The following is a 14,711-nucleotide window of genomic DNA, read 5'->3' as shown; positions in this document are numbered from 1 at the left end:
TGTGCATGCGGTTAATATTGATTTTTTCCTGATTAATTATTCCTAAAGTGAGCTCCGGAGGCCAATAGTAAATCCTACGTCTACATTACGAAGTGAAAAATCTTGAGATGATTTCGTATAATTGTATGAAATTAGGTGGCATCTATAGCCGAACATTAGAAAGTGAATATAGGAGAACCATGAAATAAAGTAAATAGACGCGCGTCATCCTAACTATGAACTGACATAAATTAAAGGGGTACTTTTGATTGACGTGGAAAGTTGACATTTGGCATGATCGTAGCTTTCCGGGATTAACCGGCAGGAAAATTGCTAAAAAGTGAACATTTTTAATTGTTAGGGGTTCTAAAGAGGGATGAACAATTTCTCCATGTTATTTAAATGGGCCTTTTTTTTGGATCTATAATCTCACATTTTAGGTACTTGGAATAGGAATACAAACGTAAATTCGGAATGCTTGTATGTTTTCGTTATCGTTATCTAAGTGAGTCAGTAAAAATTCCAACTCTAGAGTGGTTTTATTGAGAACTGAAAAAAAAAAATCTTTCCCATGTTATTTATACGGGACACCTTTTACGCCCCAAAATTATTGGGCTCTTCCAGTAGGGATGCAATGATTAGATTTGATATGATTATATCTTTTCGGGACTAACAAGCAGAAAAATTGCCAAAAGTGAATATTTTTAATTTTTAGTGGGTCTAAACAGGAGATGAAGAATTTCTCCATGTTATTTAAATGGGCAGTTTTTGGGACATATAATCTCATGTTCTAGGTACTTGGAATTGGAATACAAACCTGACATTCGGTATACTTGTACGTTCTCATCATCGTTACGTAAGTAAATCAGTAAAAATGAAAATTTCCAACTTTAGAATGGTTTCATGGTGAACTGAAATATCTTTCCCGTGTTATTTATTTGGGACGTCTTCTACATCTTAGAATGCTTAGGCACTTCCGGCAGGATTAGAATGGTGAAATTTGGCACGATTATAGCCTTTCGGGAATAATCTACAGAAAAATTTCCAAAAGTACATATTTTTAACTTTTAAGGGTTCTAAATGGGGATGAAGAAATCCCCATGTTATTTAAATGGGCGTTTTTTTTTAGATACAAAATCTTATTTTTTACATATTTCAAATAGTAAAAGAAACTTGAAATTCTGTAGAATTGTGGGTTTGAGATGCGAGGCCGTAGGCCAAGCAAAGGCAGGTGTGGTGAGCGAAGCCCCCAGATTGGCAAATTCAGGAGATATGAAGAGCAAATGCACGAAATTCACTGTTGATGCAAAGGTTGATGCGTAAGTGGTGTGAAGCCGTAGGCCGAGCAAACGCCGGTGTCTAGGGGCATAGCCCCCATCTAGTCAAAAGCTAGTTTGGTTATAAAATTCACCTCTGGTGCTTGCGGTCTCGGGTTCAAACCCTGCTCCCGCCAAGTGAACTTTGTGGTGGACAAACACCGTGTGCGTGGGTTTTGTCGGGGTTCTCCCGTTTCCTCCACTTTCTTCATTCCACCATTTCATTCATCTCTCATCATCACCGTCTCCTTTAGCCTAACCGGCATAACCGTGGTACGTAAAACTCAAAAATTTCATTTCATTTCATTTGTTATGAAATTACATGGCGAACGCATTTTATTTAACCCCAATCGGTTATTGTCGAATATACACTGTTAAAGAAGCACTTTGACTGGCCAAATTAAAAATACCTCAATGATTTATCCGTCTACAAACAGTTTCTTCAGCGCCTCCACGGCGAGGTTGGTAAAACATGTGGCTAGTAATTATAAGTATGGGGGTTCCCACCGACTTCAGGGTACTTTCTCTTGTAGTGTTTTTGACTCATTTTAGTGTAAAGAAATCAAGAAAATAGGCGATTTAACATATTTTGGGGAAGTCATTTTGTGGTTCATTTTCTTTTCGTCGTGTCTCTGCCGCTGGTGGTATAATTTTGAAAACAGAAGTAGGGCCACTTAGGACCGTCGCTGCGGGGCCTCCAATTTTTGGCAAGATGTCGCCAGTTGTTCATCGATGGTTCACCGATACTTACGGCATGGGTTAAGAATGTTGTTGAGCAGACTCAACTCTTTTCTAGGAATTGCACTTTTTCTTCTTTTCTTCTCACAAAACAAGAAATAAAAGAAAAGAGGAAGGAAAGAAAAAAGTATGAATAATTCGACAATGGTTTAGTCTTCAAAACCACATCTGAAAATATAACTCTACTTTTACTGTTTTTTTTTTCTTTTATGTACTTGACCAGCACAATATAGAACAAGCTTGTGCTAAGTGAAGTATAACAGAACCTCAAACAAGGAGAAGCTTACTGCGTGTTGGAATTTTTATTTTGTGTGTTAGTTTTTACAATGTTGTGTGAGCTCAACAGAAACCAAAGTAACATATTTGCTGGTTTTGTCCAGAATTGCACTTTTGGTAATTCTAGTTTTAGTTAAGTATCAGGATGGTGGACATACTCGATTCTTAAGAGATTTATTTATTTCGAAAAAAAAAAAAAACAGGCCAATGCCTAATTGAAGATCTGAATTGCAGAACATCCCAAGTGCACCGGAGTACTTTTGTGATTTTACAAGAAAGACAGGAAGATTATACTTGACATGTGATTCTGTTTAGATGAAACTATTTTGTATTTAAACAAAGATTTTGATTTTTACTTACGTATTATGCAAGTGAATAGCGCTTAAAACATAGGTGCTAACATAAAAAAATAAAAAAACGCCAACACACATAGCACGTTATGTTGCTAATTTATTTAGAATGAAAATTTTGTTTATAACTAAAGATGTCTATTTCTGTGTACCATTATGACAGCTTATTACACAATAAACAGTTTTTTTTTATTGGCAATACATCCAATGCATTAGTTCTTTGCGCTGAGAGATGGAATATTTCATTATGGAGTCTCATTGTTCTATGTGGAACGTGGATTTCGATTTCTGATAACAAACATTCTGAATCTATTGCACCATGAATTATTTTAAGTAAGAAAGATAAAAATGAAATGAGTTCTCCTGCTTTCAAGTGATTGTAAATGAAAATTTGTTTCGAATATCTTCGTAATTCTCAAATTTTGGATATATCGGTGTTTCTTTATATGTTGAAAAGCGCACAAATTTATTTTGAATATTTTATATTTTGTTTATATACAGGGTGATTAAAAAAAGACTCACGGATTTGATTTGGGTCTAGAATTTCGAACTGAAGTCCGATTTTTGTGTGGTTTGTGGCAAATAATCAAAGAAGAATTGGAGATTTATGGGACTATGTTTGGTGTTTTAAATTCATCTGGGTTAATATCGACCACGCCTCAAGAAAAACAGCATATTTTCTCCAGTGTACCTTACACTTGGCAAGAGGTTTTGGATTTTTCAAGCGAAATTGCAGAACATAAATTAAGTTAGTGAGAATGCAAATTAAATGTTTGTGGTAACACCCATAAAGCATATGCATAATAGCTATAGCCGGTTTCTTGCGACAAATGACGGAGAGATTTCTTGGGTGTCCTAAGGGGTCGATAATTGACATCTTCCACAACACCGGCCTGCTGGGTCCGATGCTTCCCTGTCTCCCTCAGAAGCGATCTGTTCCTTCCAATTTATTCACTAGCGACCATGTTATGTTCCTGTCTGAGGTAGAACGTGCGGCAAATTTGTTTATAAATGGCCTTTGCATAACAATAACAGATTCCGTTCTCCCAAAACCTTTAACGATAGACTCATGTTGCTCCAAAGAGTACACTGTACTTGCTGTCTCCAGATCATACTCACACACTAACACTGAAATATACAGCACAATTAGCAATAGAACGGTCAGTTTCCTGTTTTTATCGACTTTGGCGAGGTTGTCATTTAACGAAGAAAACTCATATTTCTACATTGCACTGCATATCATTCCAATTGTAAGGTACACCGGTGAAGGTTTGCTGTTTTTCTCCAGGCGTGGCTGATATTACCCCGGATGAATTTAAACCAGCAAACATAGTTCCACAAATCTCCCAGTCTTCCTTGACCATTTGCCACAAACCACATAAAAATCGAACTTCAGTTAGAAATTCTAGTCCCAAATGAAATCCGTGAATTAAAAAAAAAATACCCTGTATTTCTTACTATTAGAACCCCATATTAACGATGCATATTTCATCTTAGACCTTACATAGGCAGTGTGTAATGTTTTCAGAACATTAGTGTTGAAAAAAATCACTTCCTAATCTCATCACAAAGCCAAGATTCCTAGAGGCTTCACCAACTACTCTATTGACATGAATATCGAATGATAGGTTTGACTGCAGAGTGACTCCAAGATCAGTTAAAAATCCACTCTCTCAATTGGAGTTTGGTTAATAGTATACACGTTGCGTACACAGTTCATTTTCCTGGTGTATGATACTACTTTCCATTAAAAAAAAAAATATATTTAGGAGCAACTTGTTTGATTTACATCAATGGAAAATAACATTAATGTCACTTTGCTAAGAAATAGCATCTACATTTCTTGGTCCTACAAAAGGGACAGAGGTGTAAACAAGCAAAAGAAATTATTATTTTATGTAAAGGATAACACCTATCTATTTTGAGGTTCTCATCGATGAAGACAGGATGAACGAAGGTTCATCTGCATATACGCAATTGCCCTATTGTCATTTCTACTACACTATTTTGCTGGACCTATCAAATTATGGATGTAGTCAGTCCAGTAATGATAATTTTAATAATGATCTGACCATTCACATTAAAAATTGGTTTCGTTGCTGAAGAAAAAAAAATCTGAAAATGATATGAAATCTTTAAGGTTTACGTCCCGCGAGTATGCCAGCTACGCTAATGGAGACGCTGATGGTGAGAGTGAACAAACTGCGGGAATAAAGAAAGTGGGAGGAAACGGAAGAGCTCCAAGAAAACCCCCACATACGTTGTTTATCTACTACAAAGCTGACATGGCGCGAGGTGAGGTTAAAGTAAGGACCCCATGCACCAGAGATGAACGCTCTACCACTGAGCCACAGTGGGCATTCAGTACTGAAGAGAATGAAGGACAGGGGCCGCGGTGGCTCAGTAGTATAGCGTTCACCTCTGGTGCATGGGTTTCTGGTTCGATCCCCACTCTTGAACTTGTGGTGGACAAACACCGTGTGCATAAGTTTTATCCCGTTTTTTCATTCCACCATATCATTCATTTCTCATTATCACTGTTTCCATTAGCCTAGCCGGCATAATCGTGGGACGTAAAAACTGAAAGGAAAGAACGAAGGACTTAAAGCCCTCTTTTTCTCCAGTTAATAATATGCTTATTCAAAAAAAAAAAAAAAAAAAAAAATCATTCTCACTGAGGTCCACTAATATACGTTTAAATTGTCTCACACACTTCTTTGGCCTATGTGTTCCAGTGCGAATTGGTGGTAAACTTTCGGATGACTTTTAGTAAATACGATTATGAAAACGAAAATGAAATGAAATATTTCAGTTTAACGTCCCACGATTATATCCTTTAGATTAAGGGGAGACCATGGTTAAGGCAAGAGAATGGTGATAGAAGAATTGGCAGAAAACAAATGTGGGAGTAAACATGAGTACCCCCCCAGAAAACCCACGATGTTTGTGACCACAAACTTACTTAGTTGGGGTTCGGACAAGGGACCCTACACACCAGAGATCAGCGCTCTACTGCTGAGCCCCCGTGCCTCTAGAACTGGTTTCATTACCGATGTGCCATTGACGGTCCATCGTCACTCAGTATGTAATGTGTCTACCATACAACTAGTCAGTCTCTTTGAAATGAAAAAAATGAAATGAAATTTTGAGTTTTACGTCCCACGATTATGCCGGTTAGGCTAAAGGAGACGGTGATAATGAGTAATGAATGAAATGGTGAAATGAAGAAAGTGGGAGGAAACAGGAGAACCCCGAGAAAACCCACGCACACGGTGTTTGTCCACCACAAAGTTCACTTGGCGGGAGCAGGGTTTGAACCCGAGACCCCTAGCACCAGAGGTGAACGCTCTACCACTGAGCCACCAGTCTCTTTGAATCGCAATACAAACTTGGTGATGGTATTATGGGTCGGATGATCGACGCTCTGTCCAGAAAGCGCTGACTGAATTCTTTCGATATTTCTCTTTCAATGTAGAGTTGCCAAATACTTAGTTTACATTGACTTACTCCCTAGGATTGTCAACAATTCCAAAAAATTATAACATTTAATAAGAATAGCTCGTAAATAATAAAGATAGGCAATATTTTATTTCAAATTCAGGTACTTCAAAATTCAGGGTAGGTGCAAATGTTGATACTTGTCACAGTGGTCTCAAGAGAAAAAAAAATGCAAAGTTTATTCTTTCTGCAGTAACAATTTTTAAAGACTTTATCAACAATAAATTTGACTTAGGAAGCAATTACATATAGTTTAAAGGAGTGAAACAAAATACGAATATATATATTCTCCTATAAAAGTAGTGCCTTTAAATTTGCGAGTTCAACGCTATTCCTTTGATATTGTTTAAGGTATATTTTCTAAGACACTTTAATACAGAGTGATCCCCAAAAATCTCTCATTTTGAAAGGCGAACAAAAAAAAAAAAACATTGCAGATGGAAACTTGTTTATGAAAATATATAAATTGGTATTTAAGTCAGTTTGCAATTTCTTTAGTTTGATTTGAATTACTTTCTTCTGTTGTGTGTGGAAATGACATAACAATTGACAACACAATTATTGTCAATAATACCCAATGAAACCCCTTACGTTTTGATCGGCTGTAGCGCTATTAAGAGACCTTATGACTGCGAAATTAAAATACCGCTAATTTTACAGTAATTGTGTGATATCTTCAACTAGATAAGAGATAATCAAAAAGTGGAACAAGAGCTCCATAGACAATATTATTTTACATGAAATACCGTTATCACTAGTCACTTATCTCATTTTTATCTCCAGCCATTTAGAAAATCGGCATTTATTTTCGCGTTTCTAAATAGCTGCCAACGAAAAGCTACTAGGCGATTAGTAACAACAGTACCTCATGCAAAATAATATTCTCAAAAGCGATCTTGCTCCACATTTTGATTATCTTTTATCTATTTGAAGATATCATGTAATTACTGTAAAATTAGCGGTATTTTAATTTCGCAGTGATACGGCCTCTTAATGGAGGAGTAGGAGTCATCGTTTCTGCTCGCCTCACTCCTGCTGTTTCCAGTTGTCATTGTGATTTGGTCCGGAGCTCGTCTCGCGTAACCAGTCAAAATGTTTTACAAAAGCAGCAGTGATGCAGAAGTAGCAATGAGTTGAGAATTTCCAAACTACAGGTTGAAAAAAAAAAATCATCTAGCCGACCTAAAAGTGCTCGTACGCGTGAAAACATTGAGGGTGTGAGACAGTATGTTTTGCAGTTCCCAGGGAACATGCTGTATCTATTGGGCTTCCTAGCGAGAATGTAAGATCAATTTTGCAAGAAGAGGTAGTTTCACACATATTACAAACGGTATTCAATACTATTTTATATTTTTGAACAAACAAATTTCTATCTGCATTTTTTTTGGGAGAGGGGCGTTATTAGCCATTAAAATGTGGGAGTTTGGGGGTCATCCTGTACTACGCAAACATGTTTTTCCATTAATTTAATGTTTCGTTCTTTTTCTTTACTCTAAGGAAAATAATTATTCACGTTCCTCAGCATATCCATGTAGTCCATCATAAACATACAGTTTACGTTCATGTGCCTGAGAAACATATTATTTACAAGCACGTTGATCATGGACATGGGCATGAGCATGGGCATGGACACGGACATGGGCACGGGCACAAACACGGGAAGAAGCACGGACATCATAGATGAATAAGAGGAACGAAATAGAACGACTGGCAATTTCAAGGAACTAATGCGTAAGTAAGTTAGTATTTATCAATTATTGTTCCAGCAATAGAAGCCTGTTGTAGTTCCTTTCATTAAGCTCTATTAACTGTTATTTTCCCTTGCTTCTGAAACTGATTTTTTTTTTTACTCTCATTTTCTGTGATTTCAAAGATACGTTTATTCACAGTGCTAAATTTCGTTGACTTGTATTGGAATGTCATTATGCTAGGACGTATTGTTTTCTTACGTTACTCCGGTAATATTAACAAGCCTATTATTATTATTATTATTATTATTATTATTATTATTATTATTATTATTATTATTATTATTATTATTATTATTAAGTATTCTGCTTTTTGGCAGTTCCTGGGACTAATGATTTTTTTTTTTTGGTTAGGAACTGAAAATGTCTCTTCCATGTCTTTTCGATCTTCACTTCCTCTTTCGCTCCCAATATTTTCTTCTCTGTTTCAAATCATCGATCAGTTGTGTTCTTCTTCTTCCTATTCCTGGCTTTCCTTCCATCTTTCCTTCTATAGTGGTATGAAGAAGACAATTTCTTTGCAAGATGTGTCCAATGCAACTGGCCTTCCTACAAAAGATACTGACTAAAAGTGTCTACTTCTCACTTATCTGTCTTAAAACATCTTCGTTTATTCTCTCTGTCTATTTTATCTTCTTCTTCCTCCTCCAGCACTATATTTCGAAGATTTCTCAATTTTTCTTCTCTAACTTCCGTAACGTCCAAATCTCTGAAGATACAGTACAATACTCCATATAGAGCACTTAACCATTACCCTTCTAAGTCCGATATTGAGCCTGCTGGTTAACCCTGCACCACTCGCGTGGTGTTAGTTATCAACAACCCTCGCGTGGGGTCACAGTGATCTCACTTTATATTAAACGTATTTTTTGTGTACGAAAAATGTTGCAGTAAACAACTAACTAATTTTTGGCCTTGAAGTAGACAATACAACAGACAGCTAGTAGGGTGGCCGGGTCAGAATTGCCAACTGTCTAGGAGAGCCAAACAAAAAATATCCCTCTGGGGTCATATTTACCCCTCTCTAGGGATGCAGGGTTAAGAGTGATCTTTTGTTGTTGAATGCTTCATTGGCTACTGTAATTCTCTACCTGATCTCTTTGGTACAGTAAGTGTCTCTCACCAAATTACTTTCCACTTGAAATTATACACCTCTTCATGTTCTCTACTCTGACCCGTAAGGGCGTGTTTTCACCTGATATTCTTCTGATTTTCGATTTTTTTGATGTTAATTTCCATTCCATATAGTTTCCCAGTGTCAACTATTTTGTCAATCATTTCCTGTAGTCCTTCTTCGGTTCTAGCTATAATAATCGTATCACCTGCCTACCTGGTCTTGTTAATAATCTGATAAATGAAATTTATATACGATAGAAATATTAAATAAAATTACTACAGTTGTAAGGGGTATTATCTAATTAGTGTTTGTTCAAAGATCTACTGCGTAAAATGAAAGCCTTCGGCCGGTCAAAGAGACAAGCACCAAATTGAAGAGAGTTGAGATTGGCAGTGAAATATCGATACATTTGTAAGATAAAGAAATTCTGAGTAATTACTAAAACCTTTCTGTTTGTGTGAATTTGAGTGGAACAATGGAGCTCATGCGCTTGCTGTCTTAGATGGGTGCAAAATAAGCTGAAACCTCTTAAATTGTCCCTCATGCACAATTCATAACAGTCCCTGATTCGATTCCCGGTGGGAACATTCGGTCGAGAAACTGTGAAAGCTATTTCTCAGGCTTCCTGAGTGAGGTTTTCCTGGGTTTTCCTCATTCACACCAGGAAAATACCTTGATGGTACCTAACAATTGTTCCAGGACGCTTCCTTCCTTCCCCAATCATTTCTTCCTTCCTTTCCTCGGATAGTGTGATCGCCGAGAAACGTCATCAATCATACATGACAGTCTAACAAGGCCATACATATCCTAAGCCCAGAAATCTAATTTCTAATCCTAATCGTGCACACTTTGCTCGCGTTTGTCCCGTCATTTGTCCGCAGGCATTAATTAAAACTACTAAGGTAGAAACCCCGGGAAAATGGCATCCCATCCCCGCTTTATCTCTGAAAGATTATTTTGGAACTCATGACCATTGACAAAGGTTATCTTGGAACACATGACCATTGATAAAGGTTGTCTTGGAACACATGACCATTGACAAAGGTTATCTTGGAATACATGACCATTGATAAAGGTTATGTTGGAACACATGACCATTGACAGAGGTTATCTTGGAACAATGAACCATTGACAAAGGTTATCTTGGAACACAAGACCATTCACCATATGGTACAGTACGTACGAAATGAAGGGAAGAAACAGTTCTTGACATGTAAAGCGGTCGATAATTTCAAATATCTTTCAAGTTATTTTACGAGAGATGCTTACTGCATGAAAGAGGTCAGGTCGAGGATTATCATAGCCAAAGATGCATTCAACAATAAAACATAATTCTTAACTGATAGCCTTAATATTGGACTAAGGAAAAAGTTGGTCAAGAACTATATATGGAGTATTGAACTTTATGATTCAGAAACTTGGCACTACAAAAGTTAGAGTAGAAATGTTTAGAAAGCTTCGAAATGTCGTGTTATAGGAAGATGGAGAAAATAAAATAGAAAGAAAGAGTAACAAATGTAGATGTTTTAAAACGAATAGGAGAGAATAGAACGCTTTTATCCAGCATCCTTCGTAGAAAGGCCAATTGGATTGCACACATCTTGCGAAGAAACTGTCTTCTTCATACGGGTATAGAAGGAAATATGGAAGAAAAGCGAGAAATAGGAAGAAGAAGAACACAAGTGATTGATTATTTGGAAAATAGAAGAAAATTTAGAGCAGTGGAAGATCTAAAAAGTGAAGTAAACATTTCCAAGCTCACACTTACAATTATTAAAAAAAAAAAACTCATTTGTACCAGGCACTGCTTAATAATAATAATAATAATAATAATAAAACAACTAATTATCATCGCTAATTGATATAATAAATAGCAGGAGACCATTTTGTAATTAATTCTCCATTTCTTGTTATTTGAATTTGTTTCCTTGATTTAACTATTTTATTCATGTGTTTTCCCTCTATCGATCACTTGAATTAGTTATTGAATAATCTTGCTTTTTACTGCATTGTTGTTTCTTCCTTTGCATTAATCCCTTATTTTGTTCGTCATTCAGTCTTTACTTCCTTTCATCACACTTTCTTCTTTGTTTATTCGCTTTTCCGACACATTTTTGTCTTATGTATTCTCCTGTCTTCTATATCTATCTTTTATTTACTGGACGACCAACGTAACCCTAATTCCTCTACTAAAAAGGATCAAATAATATGTGGAACATAGCAACAGCGCTGTACTCTGCTGCGAAGGTTCGTGGCTTCGATTCAAATATGCGAGTCGTGATGGATAATTTTTGGCGTTCAAAAATTAACGTGATTTGAGGAAAAACAGTCAAAAATATGGCATGAAAATGGACGTTAAGAAACAGTAGCAATTGTGGTTGGCAAAAGTTGTCTATATGAACAACAATAATAGAAAGAGATAAAGCAAAATAGGTGTGTAGTTTGCGCTGTATGGGTAGTACGAAGTATTACCCACATGAAAACATGAAGTACGAAATAATAGGACCAGGACCTAGAACTGAATGGTATTAAGCAAGTTATGGCGTATTCTGAGATATAAATATTATAGGGGATGATAGGAGAACAATAGTGAGAAATGCAGAGATCATATTAAACGCTTGCAGGGACATGTGTTTGTAGAGTAGAGTGAGTGTAGAAAAAACTAAATACATGGAAGTTCGCTGAGATCGTAATACTGCAAATTATGGATGCGTGAAAATATCGAATAATACTTTCGACAAGCACAGCAAAACTATATCCACGAATAAATTAAATGTCGAGTCATATCAGGAAATTCGTGTTATCATCCAGTTCAAAATCTCTTGTCGTTGCAAATTCTGTCGAGAAATATGAAGCTCAAAATATATAAAACGATAACCATGGCTATTGTCTTGTATGGTTGCAAAATATGGTCGCTTACTCTGAGAGAAGAACACGAACTGAAAGTATTTGAGAACAACATCCTGAGACGAATATTCGGGCGCAAGGTGAATCGGAAAGAGGAATGGAGGAAACTTTATAAAGAGAATTGCATAAGTTATACCATTTACCAAACATTGTTAGGATCAATAAATATACGAGACTTAGGTGAGCAGGTCAAGTAGCTAGAATGGAAGAAAGCAGAAATGCTTTCAAAGTTTTAACTGAAAATCGAATAGGCAAAAGACCATTATGAAGACCTAGTCGCAGACGGGAGGACAATGTTAAGATGGATCTCGCAGAAATAGGAATACAAAGTAGAAACTGGATCCAGTTGGCTAAGGACGTAAGTCAATGGATAACTTTTGTGGATGCGGGCTCGATAGGCCATCGAAAGTCCGGGCTCGATAGGCTAGAGAGTTAGTAAGTTACTACGAAATATATATACTTAAAAGAGAGGATGAAAATGACAAATAAACCTTTAAGAAAAAAATATATTCTTTGCACCTTTTTAAATAGAGATGTAAGGATAAATCTCTTTAGATGTTTCATGAAGTATTGCACTTTAAGAATCAGAAATATGAACACTTCTCAAATGCGTAAAATGACTATAATCTTCCAAAATATTTGAGTGGAAATGAATGGAGAAAATTAGTTGGATCGACGGAAAATCTAAAGTGAAAACATTAGGAATAGTGGAAAAAAGAATATGACAATACTATAAATTATTAAACTAGGCCGTATAGGATATTTTGGTTCACAGCAGATCAATTCAACGAACTTAGGTAAAGTTTGCATACTTCGTTTCACTTAAGCCTATCTACTTTGGTTCATCTGCTCTACCACGTGGTCCTTGTGTTTTACTTGACTTAACCCTCTCACTACTTAGGTATTTTTTTTTTTTTTTTTTGTAAAGCGAACTACCAAGGGGGTCATTCTGTGCCCACCTGTTAAGATTAAATATATCTCGCAAAAGAAACAAATCAGAAACTATCACAAATATATACAGAGACTAAAGTGAACAGTACTCAGGATGAGATTATTAGCTATTTATTATGCAGCCATCTGGGAGTGCAGTTCTAAATGTTAGTAACATCTCCCACCAACGCGGAGGGGAGGGGGTACTGTGTGCCCACCAACTTAAAATAGCAAATTTTATGAGACACATACGTTCAATTTGAACGACCGTAAATTATACGCTTTAGCTAAACATGTTGAGCAATATTTTCTTACAATTTTAAAGAAACAATTAGAAGAGCAATTACATCTATATATATAAAAGAGAACGCACAAAATCCTTTGTCCGCTCATCACGCTAATACGGCTGAACCGATTTCTTTCATTTTTGGGGGGTTGTTAGGATTTGGACCCTAGATGGTTTTTATCATATCACTTTAATTTTCAATTACCAGTGTCTTGAGATAATTGACCAATCAGGTGTTAATACGTACAAAAAATCCTTTGTGCGCTCATCACGCTAATACGGCTGAACCGATTTCTTTCATTTTTGGGGGGTTGTTAGGATGTGGACCCTAGATGGTTTTTATCATATCACTTTAATTTTCAATTACCAGTGTCTTGAGATAATTGACCATTCAGGTGTCCATACGTACAAATCCTTTGTTATTAGTTCATCATAGGTATAAAAATAAACGTATTTATATGCAACCCGCATGACCCTGTGAATCGGCGGGTTAACATAACTGACAGGCGCTATAAATCACTTGAAAGCGAAAAAGTAAAAATTATCTAAGTAACAAAGTTTATTGCGTTCCGGGATGACCGCAGCGAAGCGGGGCGGGTTGGGGTGACCGCAGCGAAGCGGGGCGGGTTAACATAAATGACAGGCGATATAATGTTAACATTAGTGCAATCTTCTATGGTTTTTATCATATCACTTGAAAGCGAAAAAGTAAAAATTATCTAAGTAACAAAGTTTATTGCGTTCCGGGGTGACCGCAGCGAAGCGGGGTGAACGCTGCTAGTATATATATATATTGGGGTGGACACAAAGTAGCCCCGTTGGTAGTCCGAGGGTTAAAGAATGAGAAAGATGAAAGTAACTGTATAGGCTGGGTAAAACCCTATTGTGTCTCCTACAAGGTATTCCGAAATTATAAAACCTAACCAATCTTTAAACTTTTTAACTAAATTTGGCCGAAAACCAGCCTTGTAAGATAGACATATCCCGCCTTATGCAGAGTCGTTTTGACGTATGATTAACATCATGCTAAAAGCTTGACTACCTGCAGGAAACATATGTTAGTCGAACTCTTTAGTATGGCACTAATCACGCGTCATTACGACTCTGCATAAGGCCATCGGCTCTTAATAGACATTCACATTGGTAATTTTTAAATAGTTTTACAAAATATATTTGCGTGTGCTCCAGATTTTGTTTTTGAAGCTCTCATATTCCACTGTTTTTTTTTTAATTATTGCGAATCTTACTATCTTGGACTTATTTAATCCTGATTTTTATTTATTTATTTTTTTTCAGGACAAGGGAACGAACAAAATGCACCAAATGACGCTTTCTCCCTTTTGTTGATACGATTATTGTGCTCACAAATGTTTATATGATTTGTTTGTAACTATTATTTATATTTATATTATTATTGTATTTGAAAAATCAACAAATAAAAGTACTTAAAAAGAAAACAGTTTTTGAATGTTTTATTTTGAAACAAGAGCACTTAGTTCTAGCTTATGTTAATCATAAACTACACAGCCACATACATTTTCCGTCCATAAAACAAAATTGACATGG

The 14,711-nt window shown here is 36.3% G+C and overlaps 1 long non-coding RNA gene across 1 annotated transcript in view; it reads left to right on the top strand.

The window, feature by feature from the left end:
- LOC145674522 (uncharacterized) overlaps nucleotides 1-14,509 on the top strand; it is a 71,933-nt gene extending 57,424 nt beyond the window's left edge. The window contains exons 3-4 of the long non-coding RNA XR_014128963.1: nucleotides 7,655-7,888; nucleotides 14,442-14,509. This is a non-coding gene — a long non-coding RNA (uncharacterized LOC145674522). The remainder of the gene's footprint in view (nucleotides 1-7,654; nucleotides 7,889-14,441) is intronic.
- The last annotated feature ends 202 nt before the right edge of the window (nucleotides 14,510-14,711 follow it).

Source organism: Thermobia domestica, chromosome 17 (genome assembly GCF_964235325.1).
Source record: "Thermobia domestica chromosome 17, izTheDome1.hap1.1, whole genome shotgun sequence".
Classification (NCBI taxonomy): Eukaryota; Metazoa; Arthropoda; class Insecta; order Zygentoma; family Lepismatidae; genus Thermobia; species Thermobia domestica.
The sequence above is the reverse complement of the archived record's forward strand: the minus strand, read 5'-3'. Positions and strand labels throughout refer to the sequence as shown.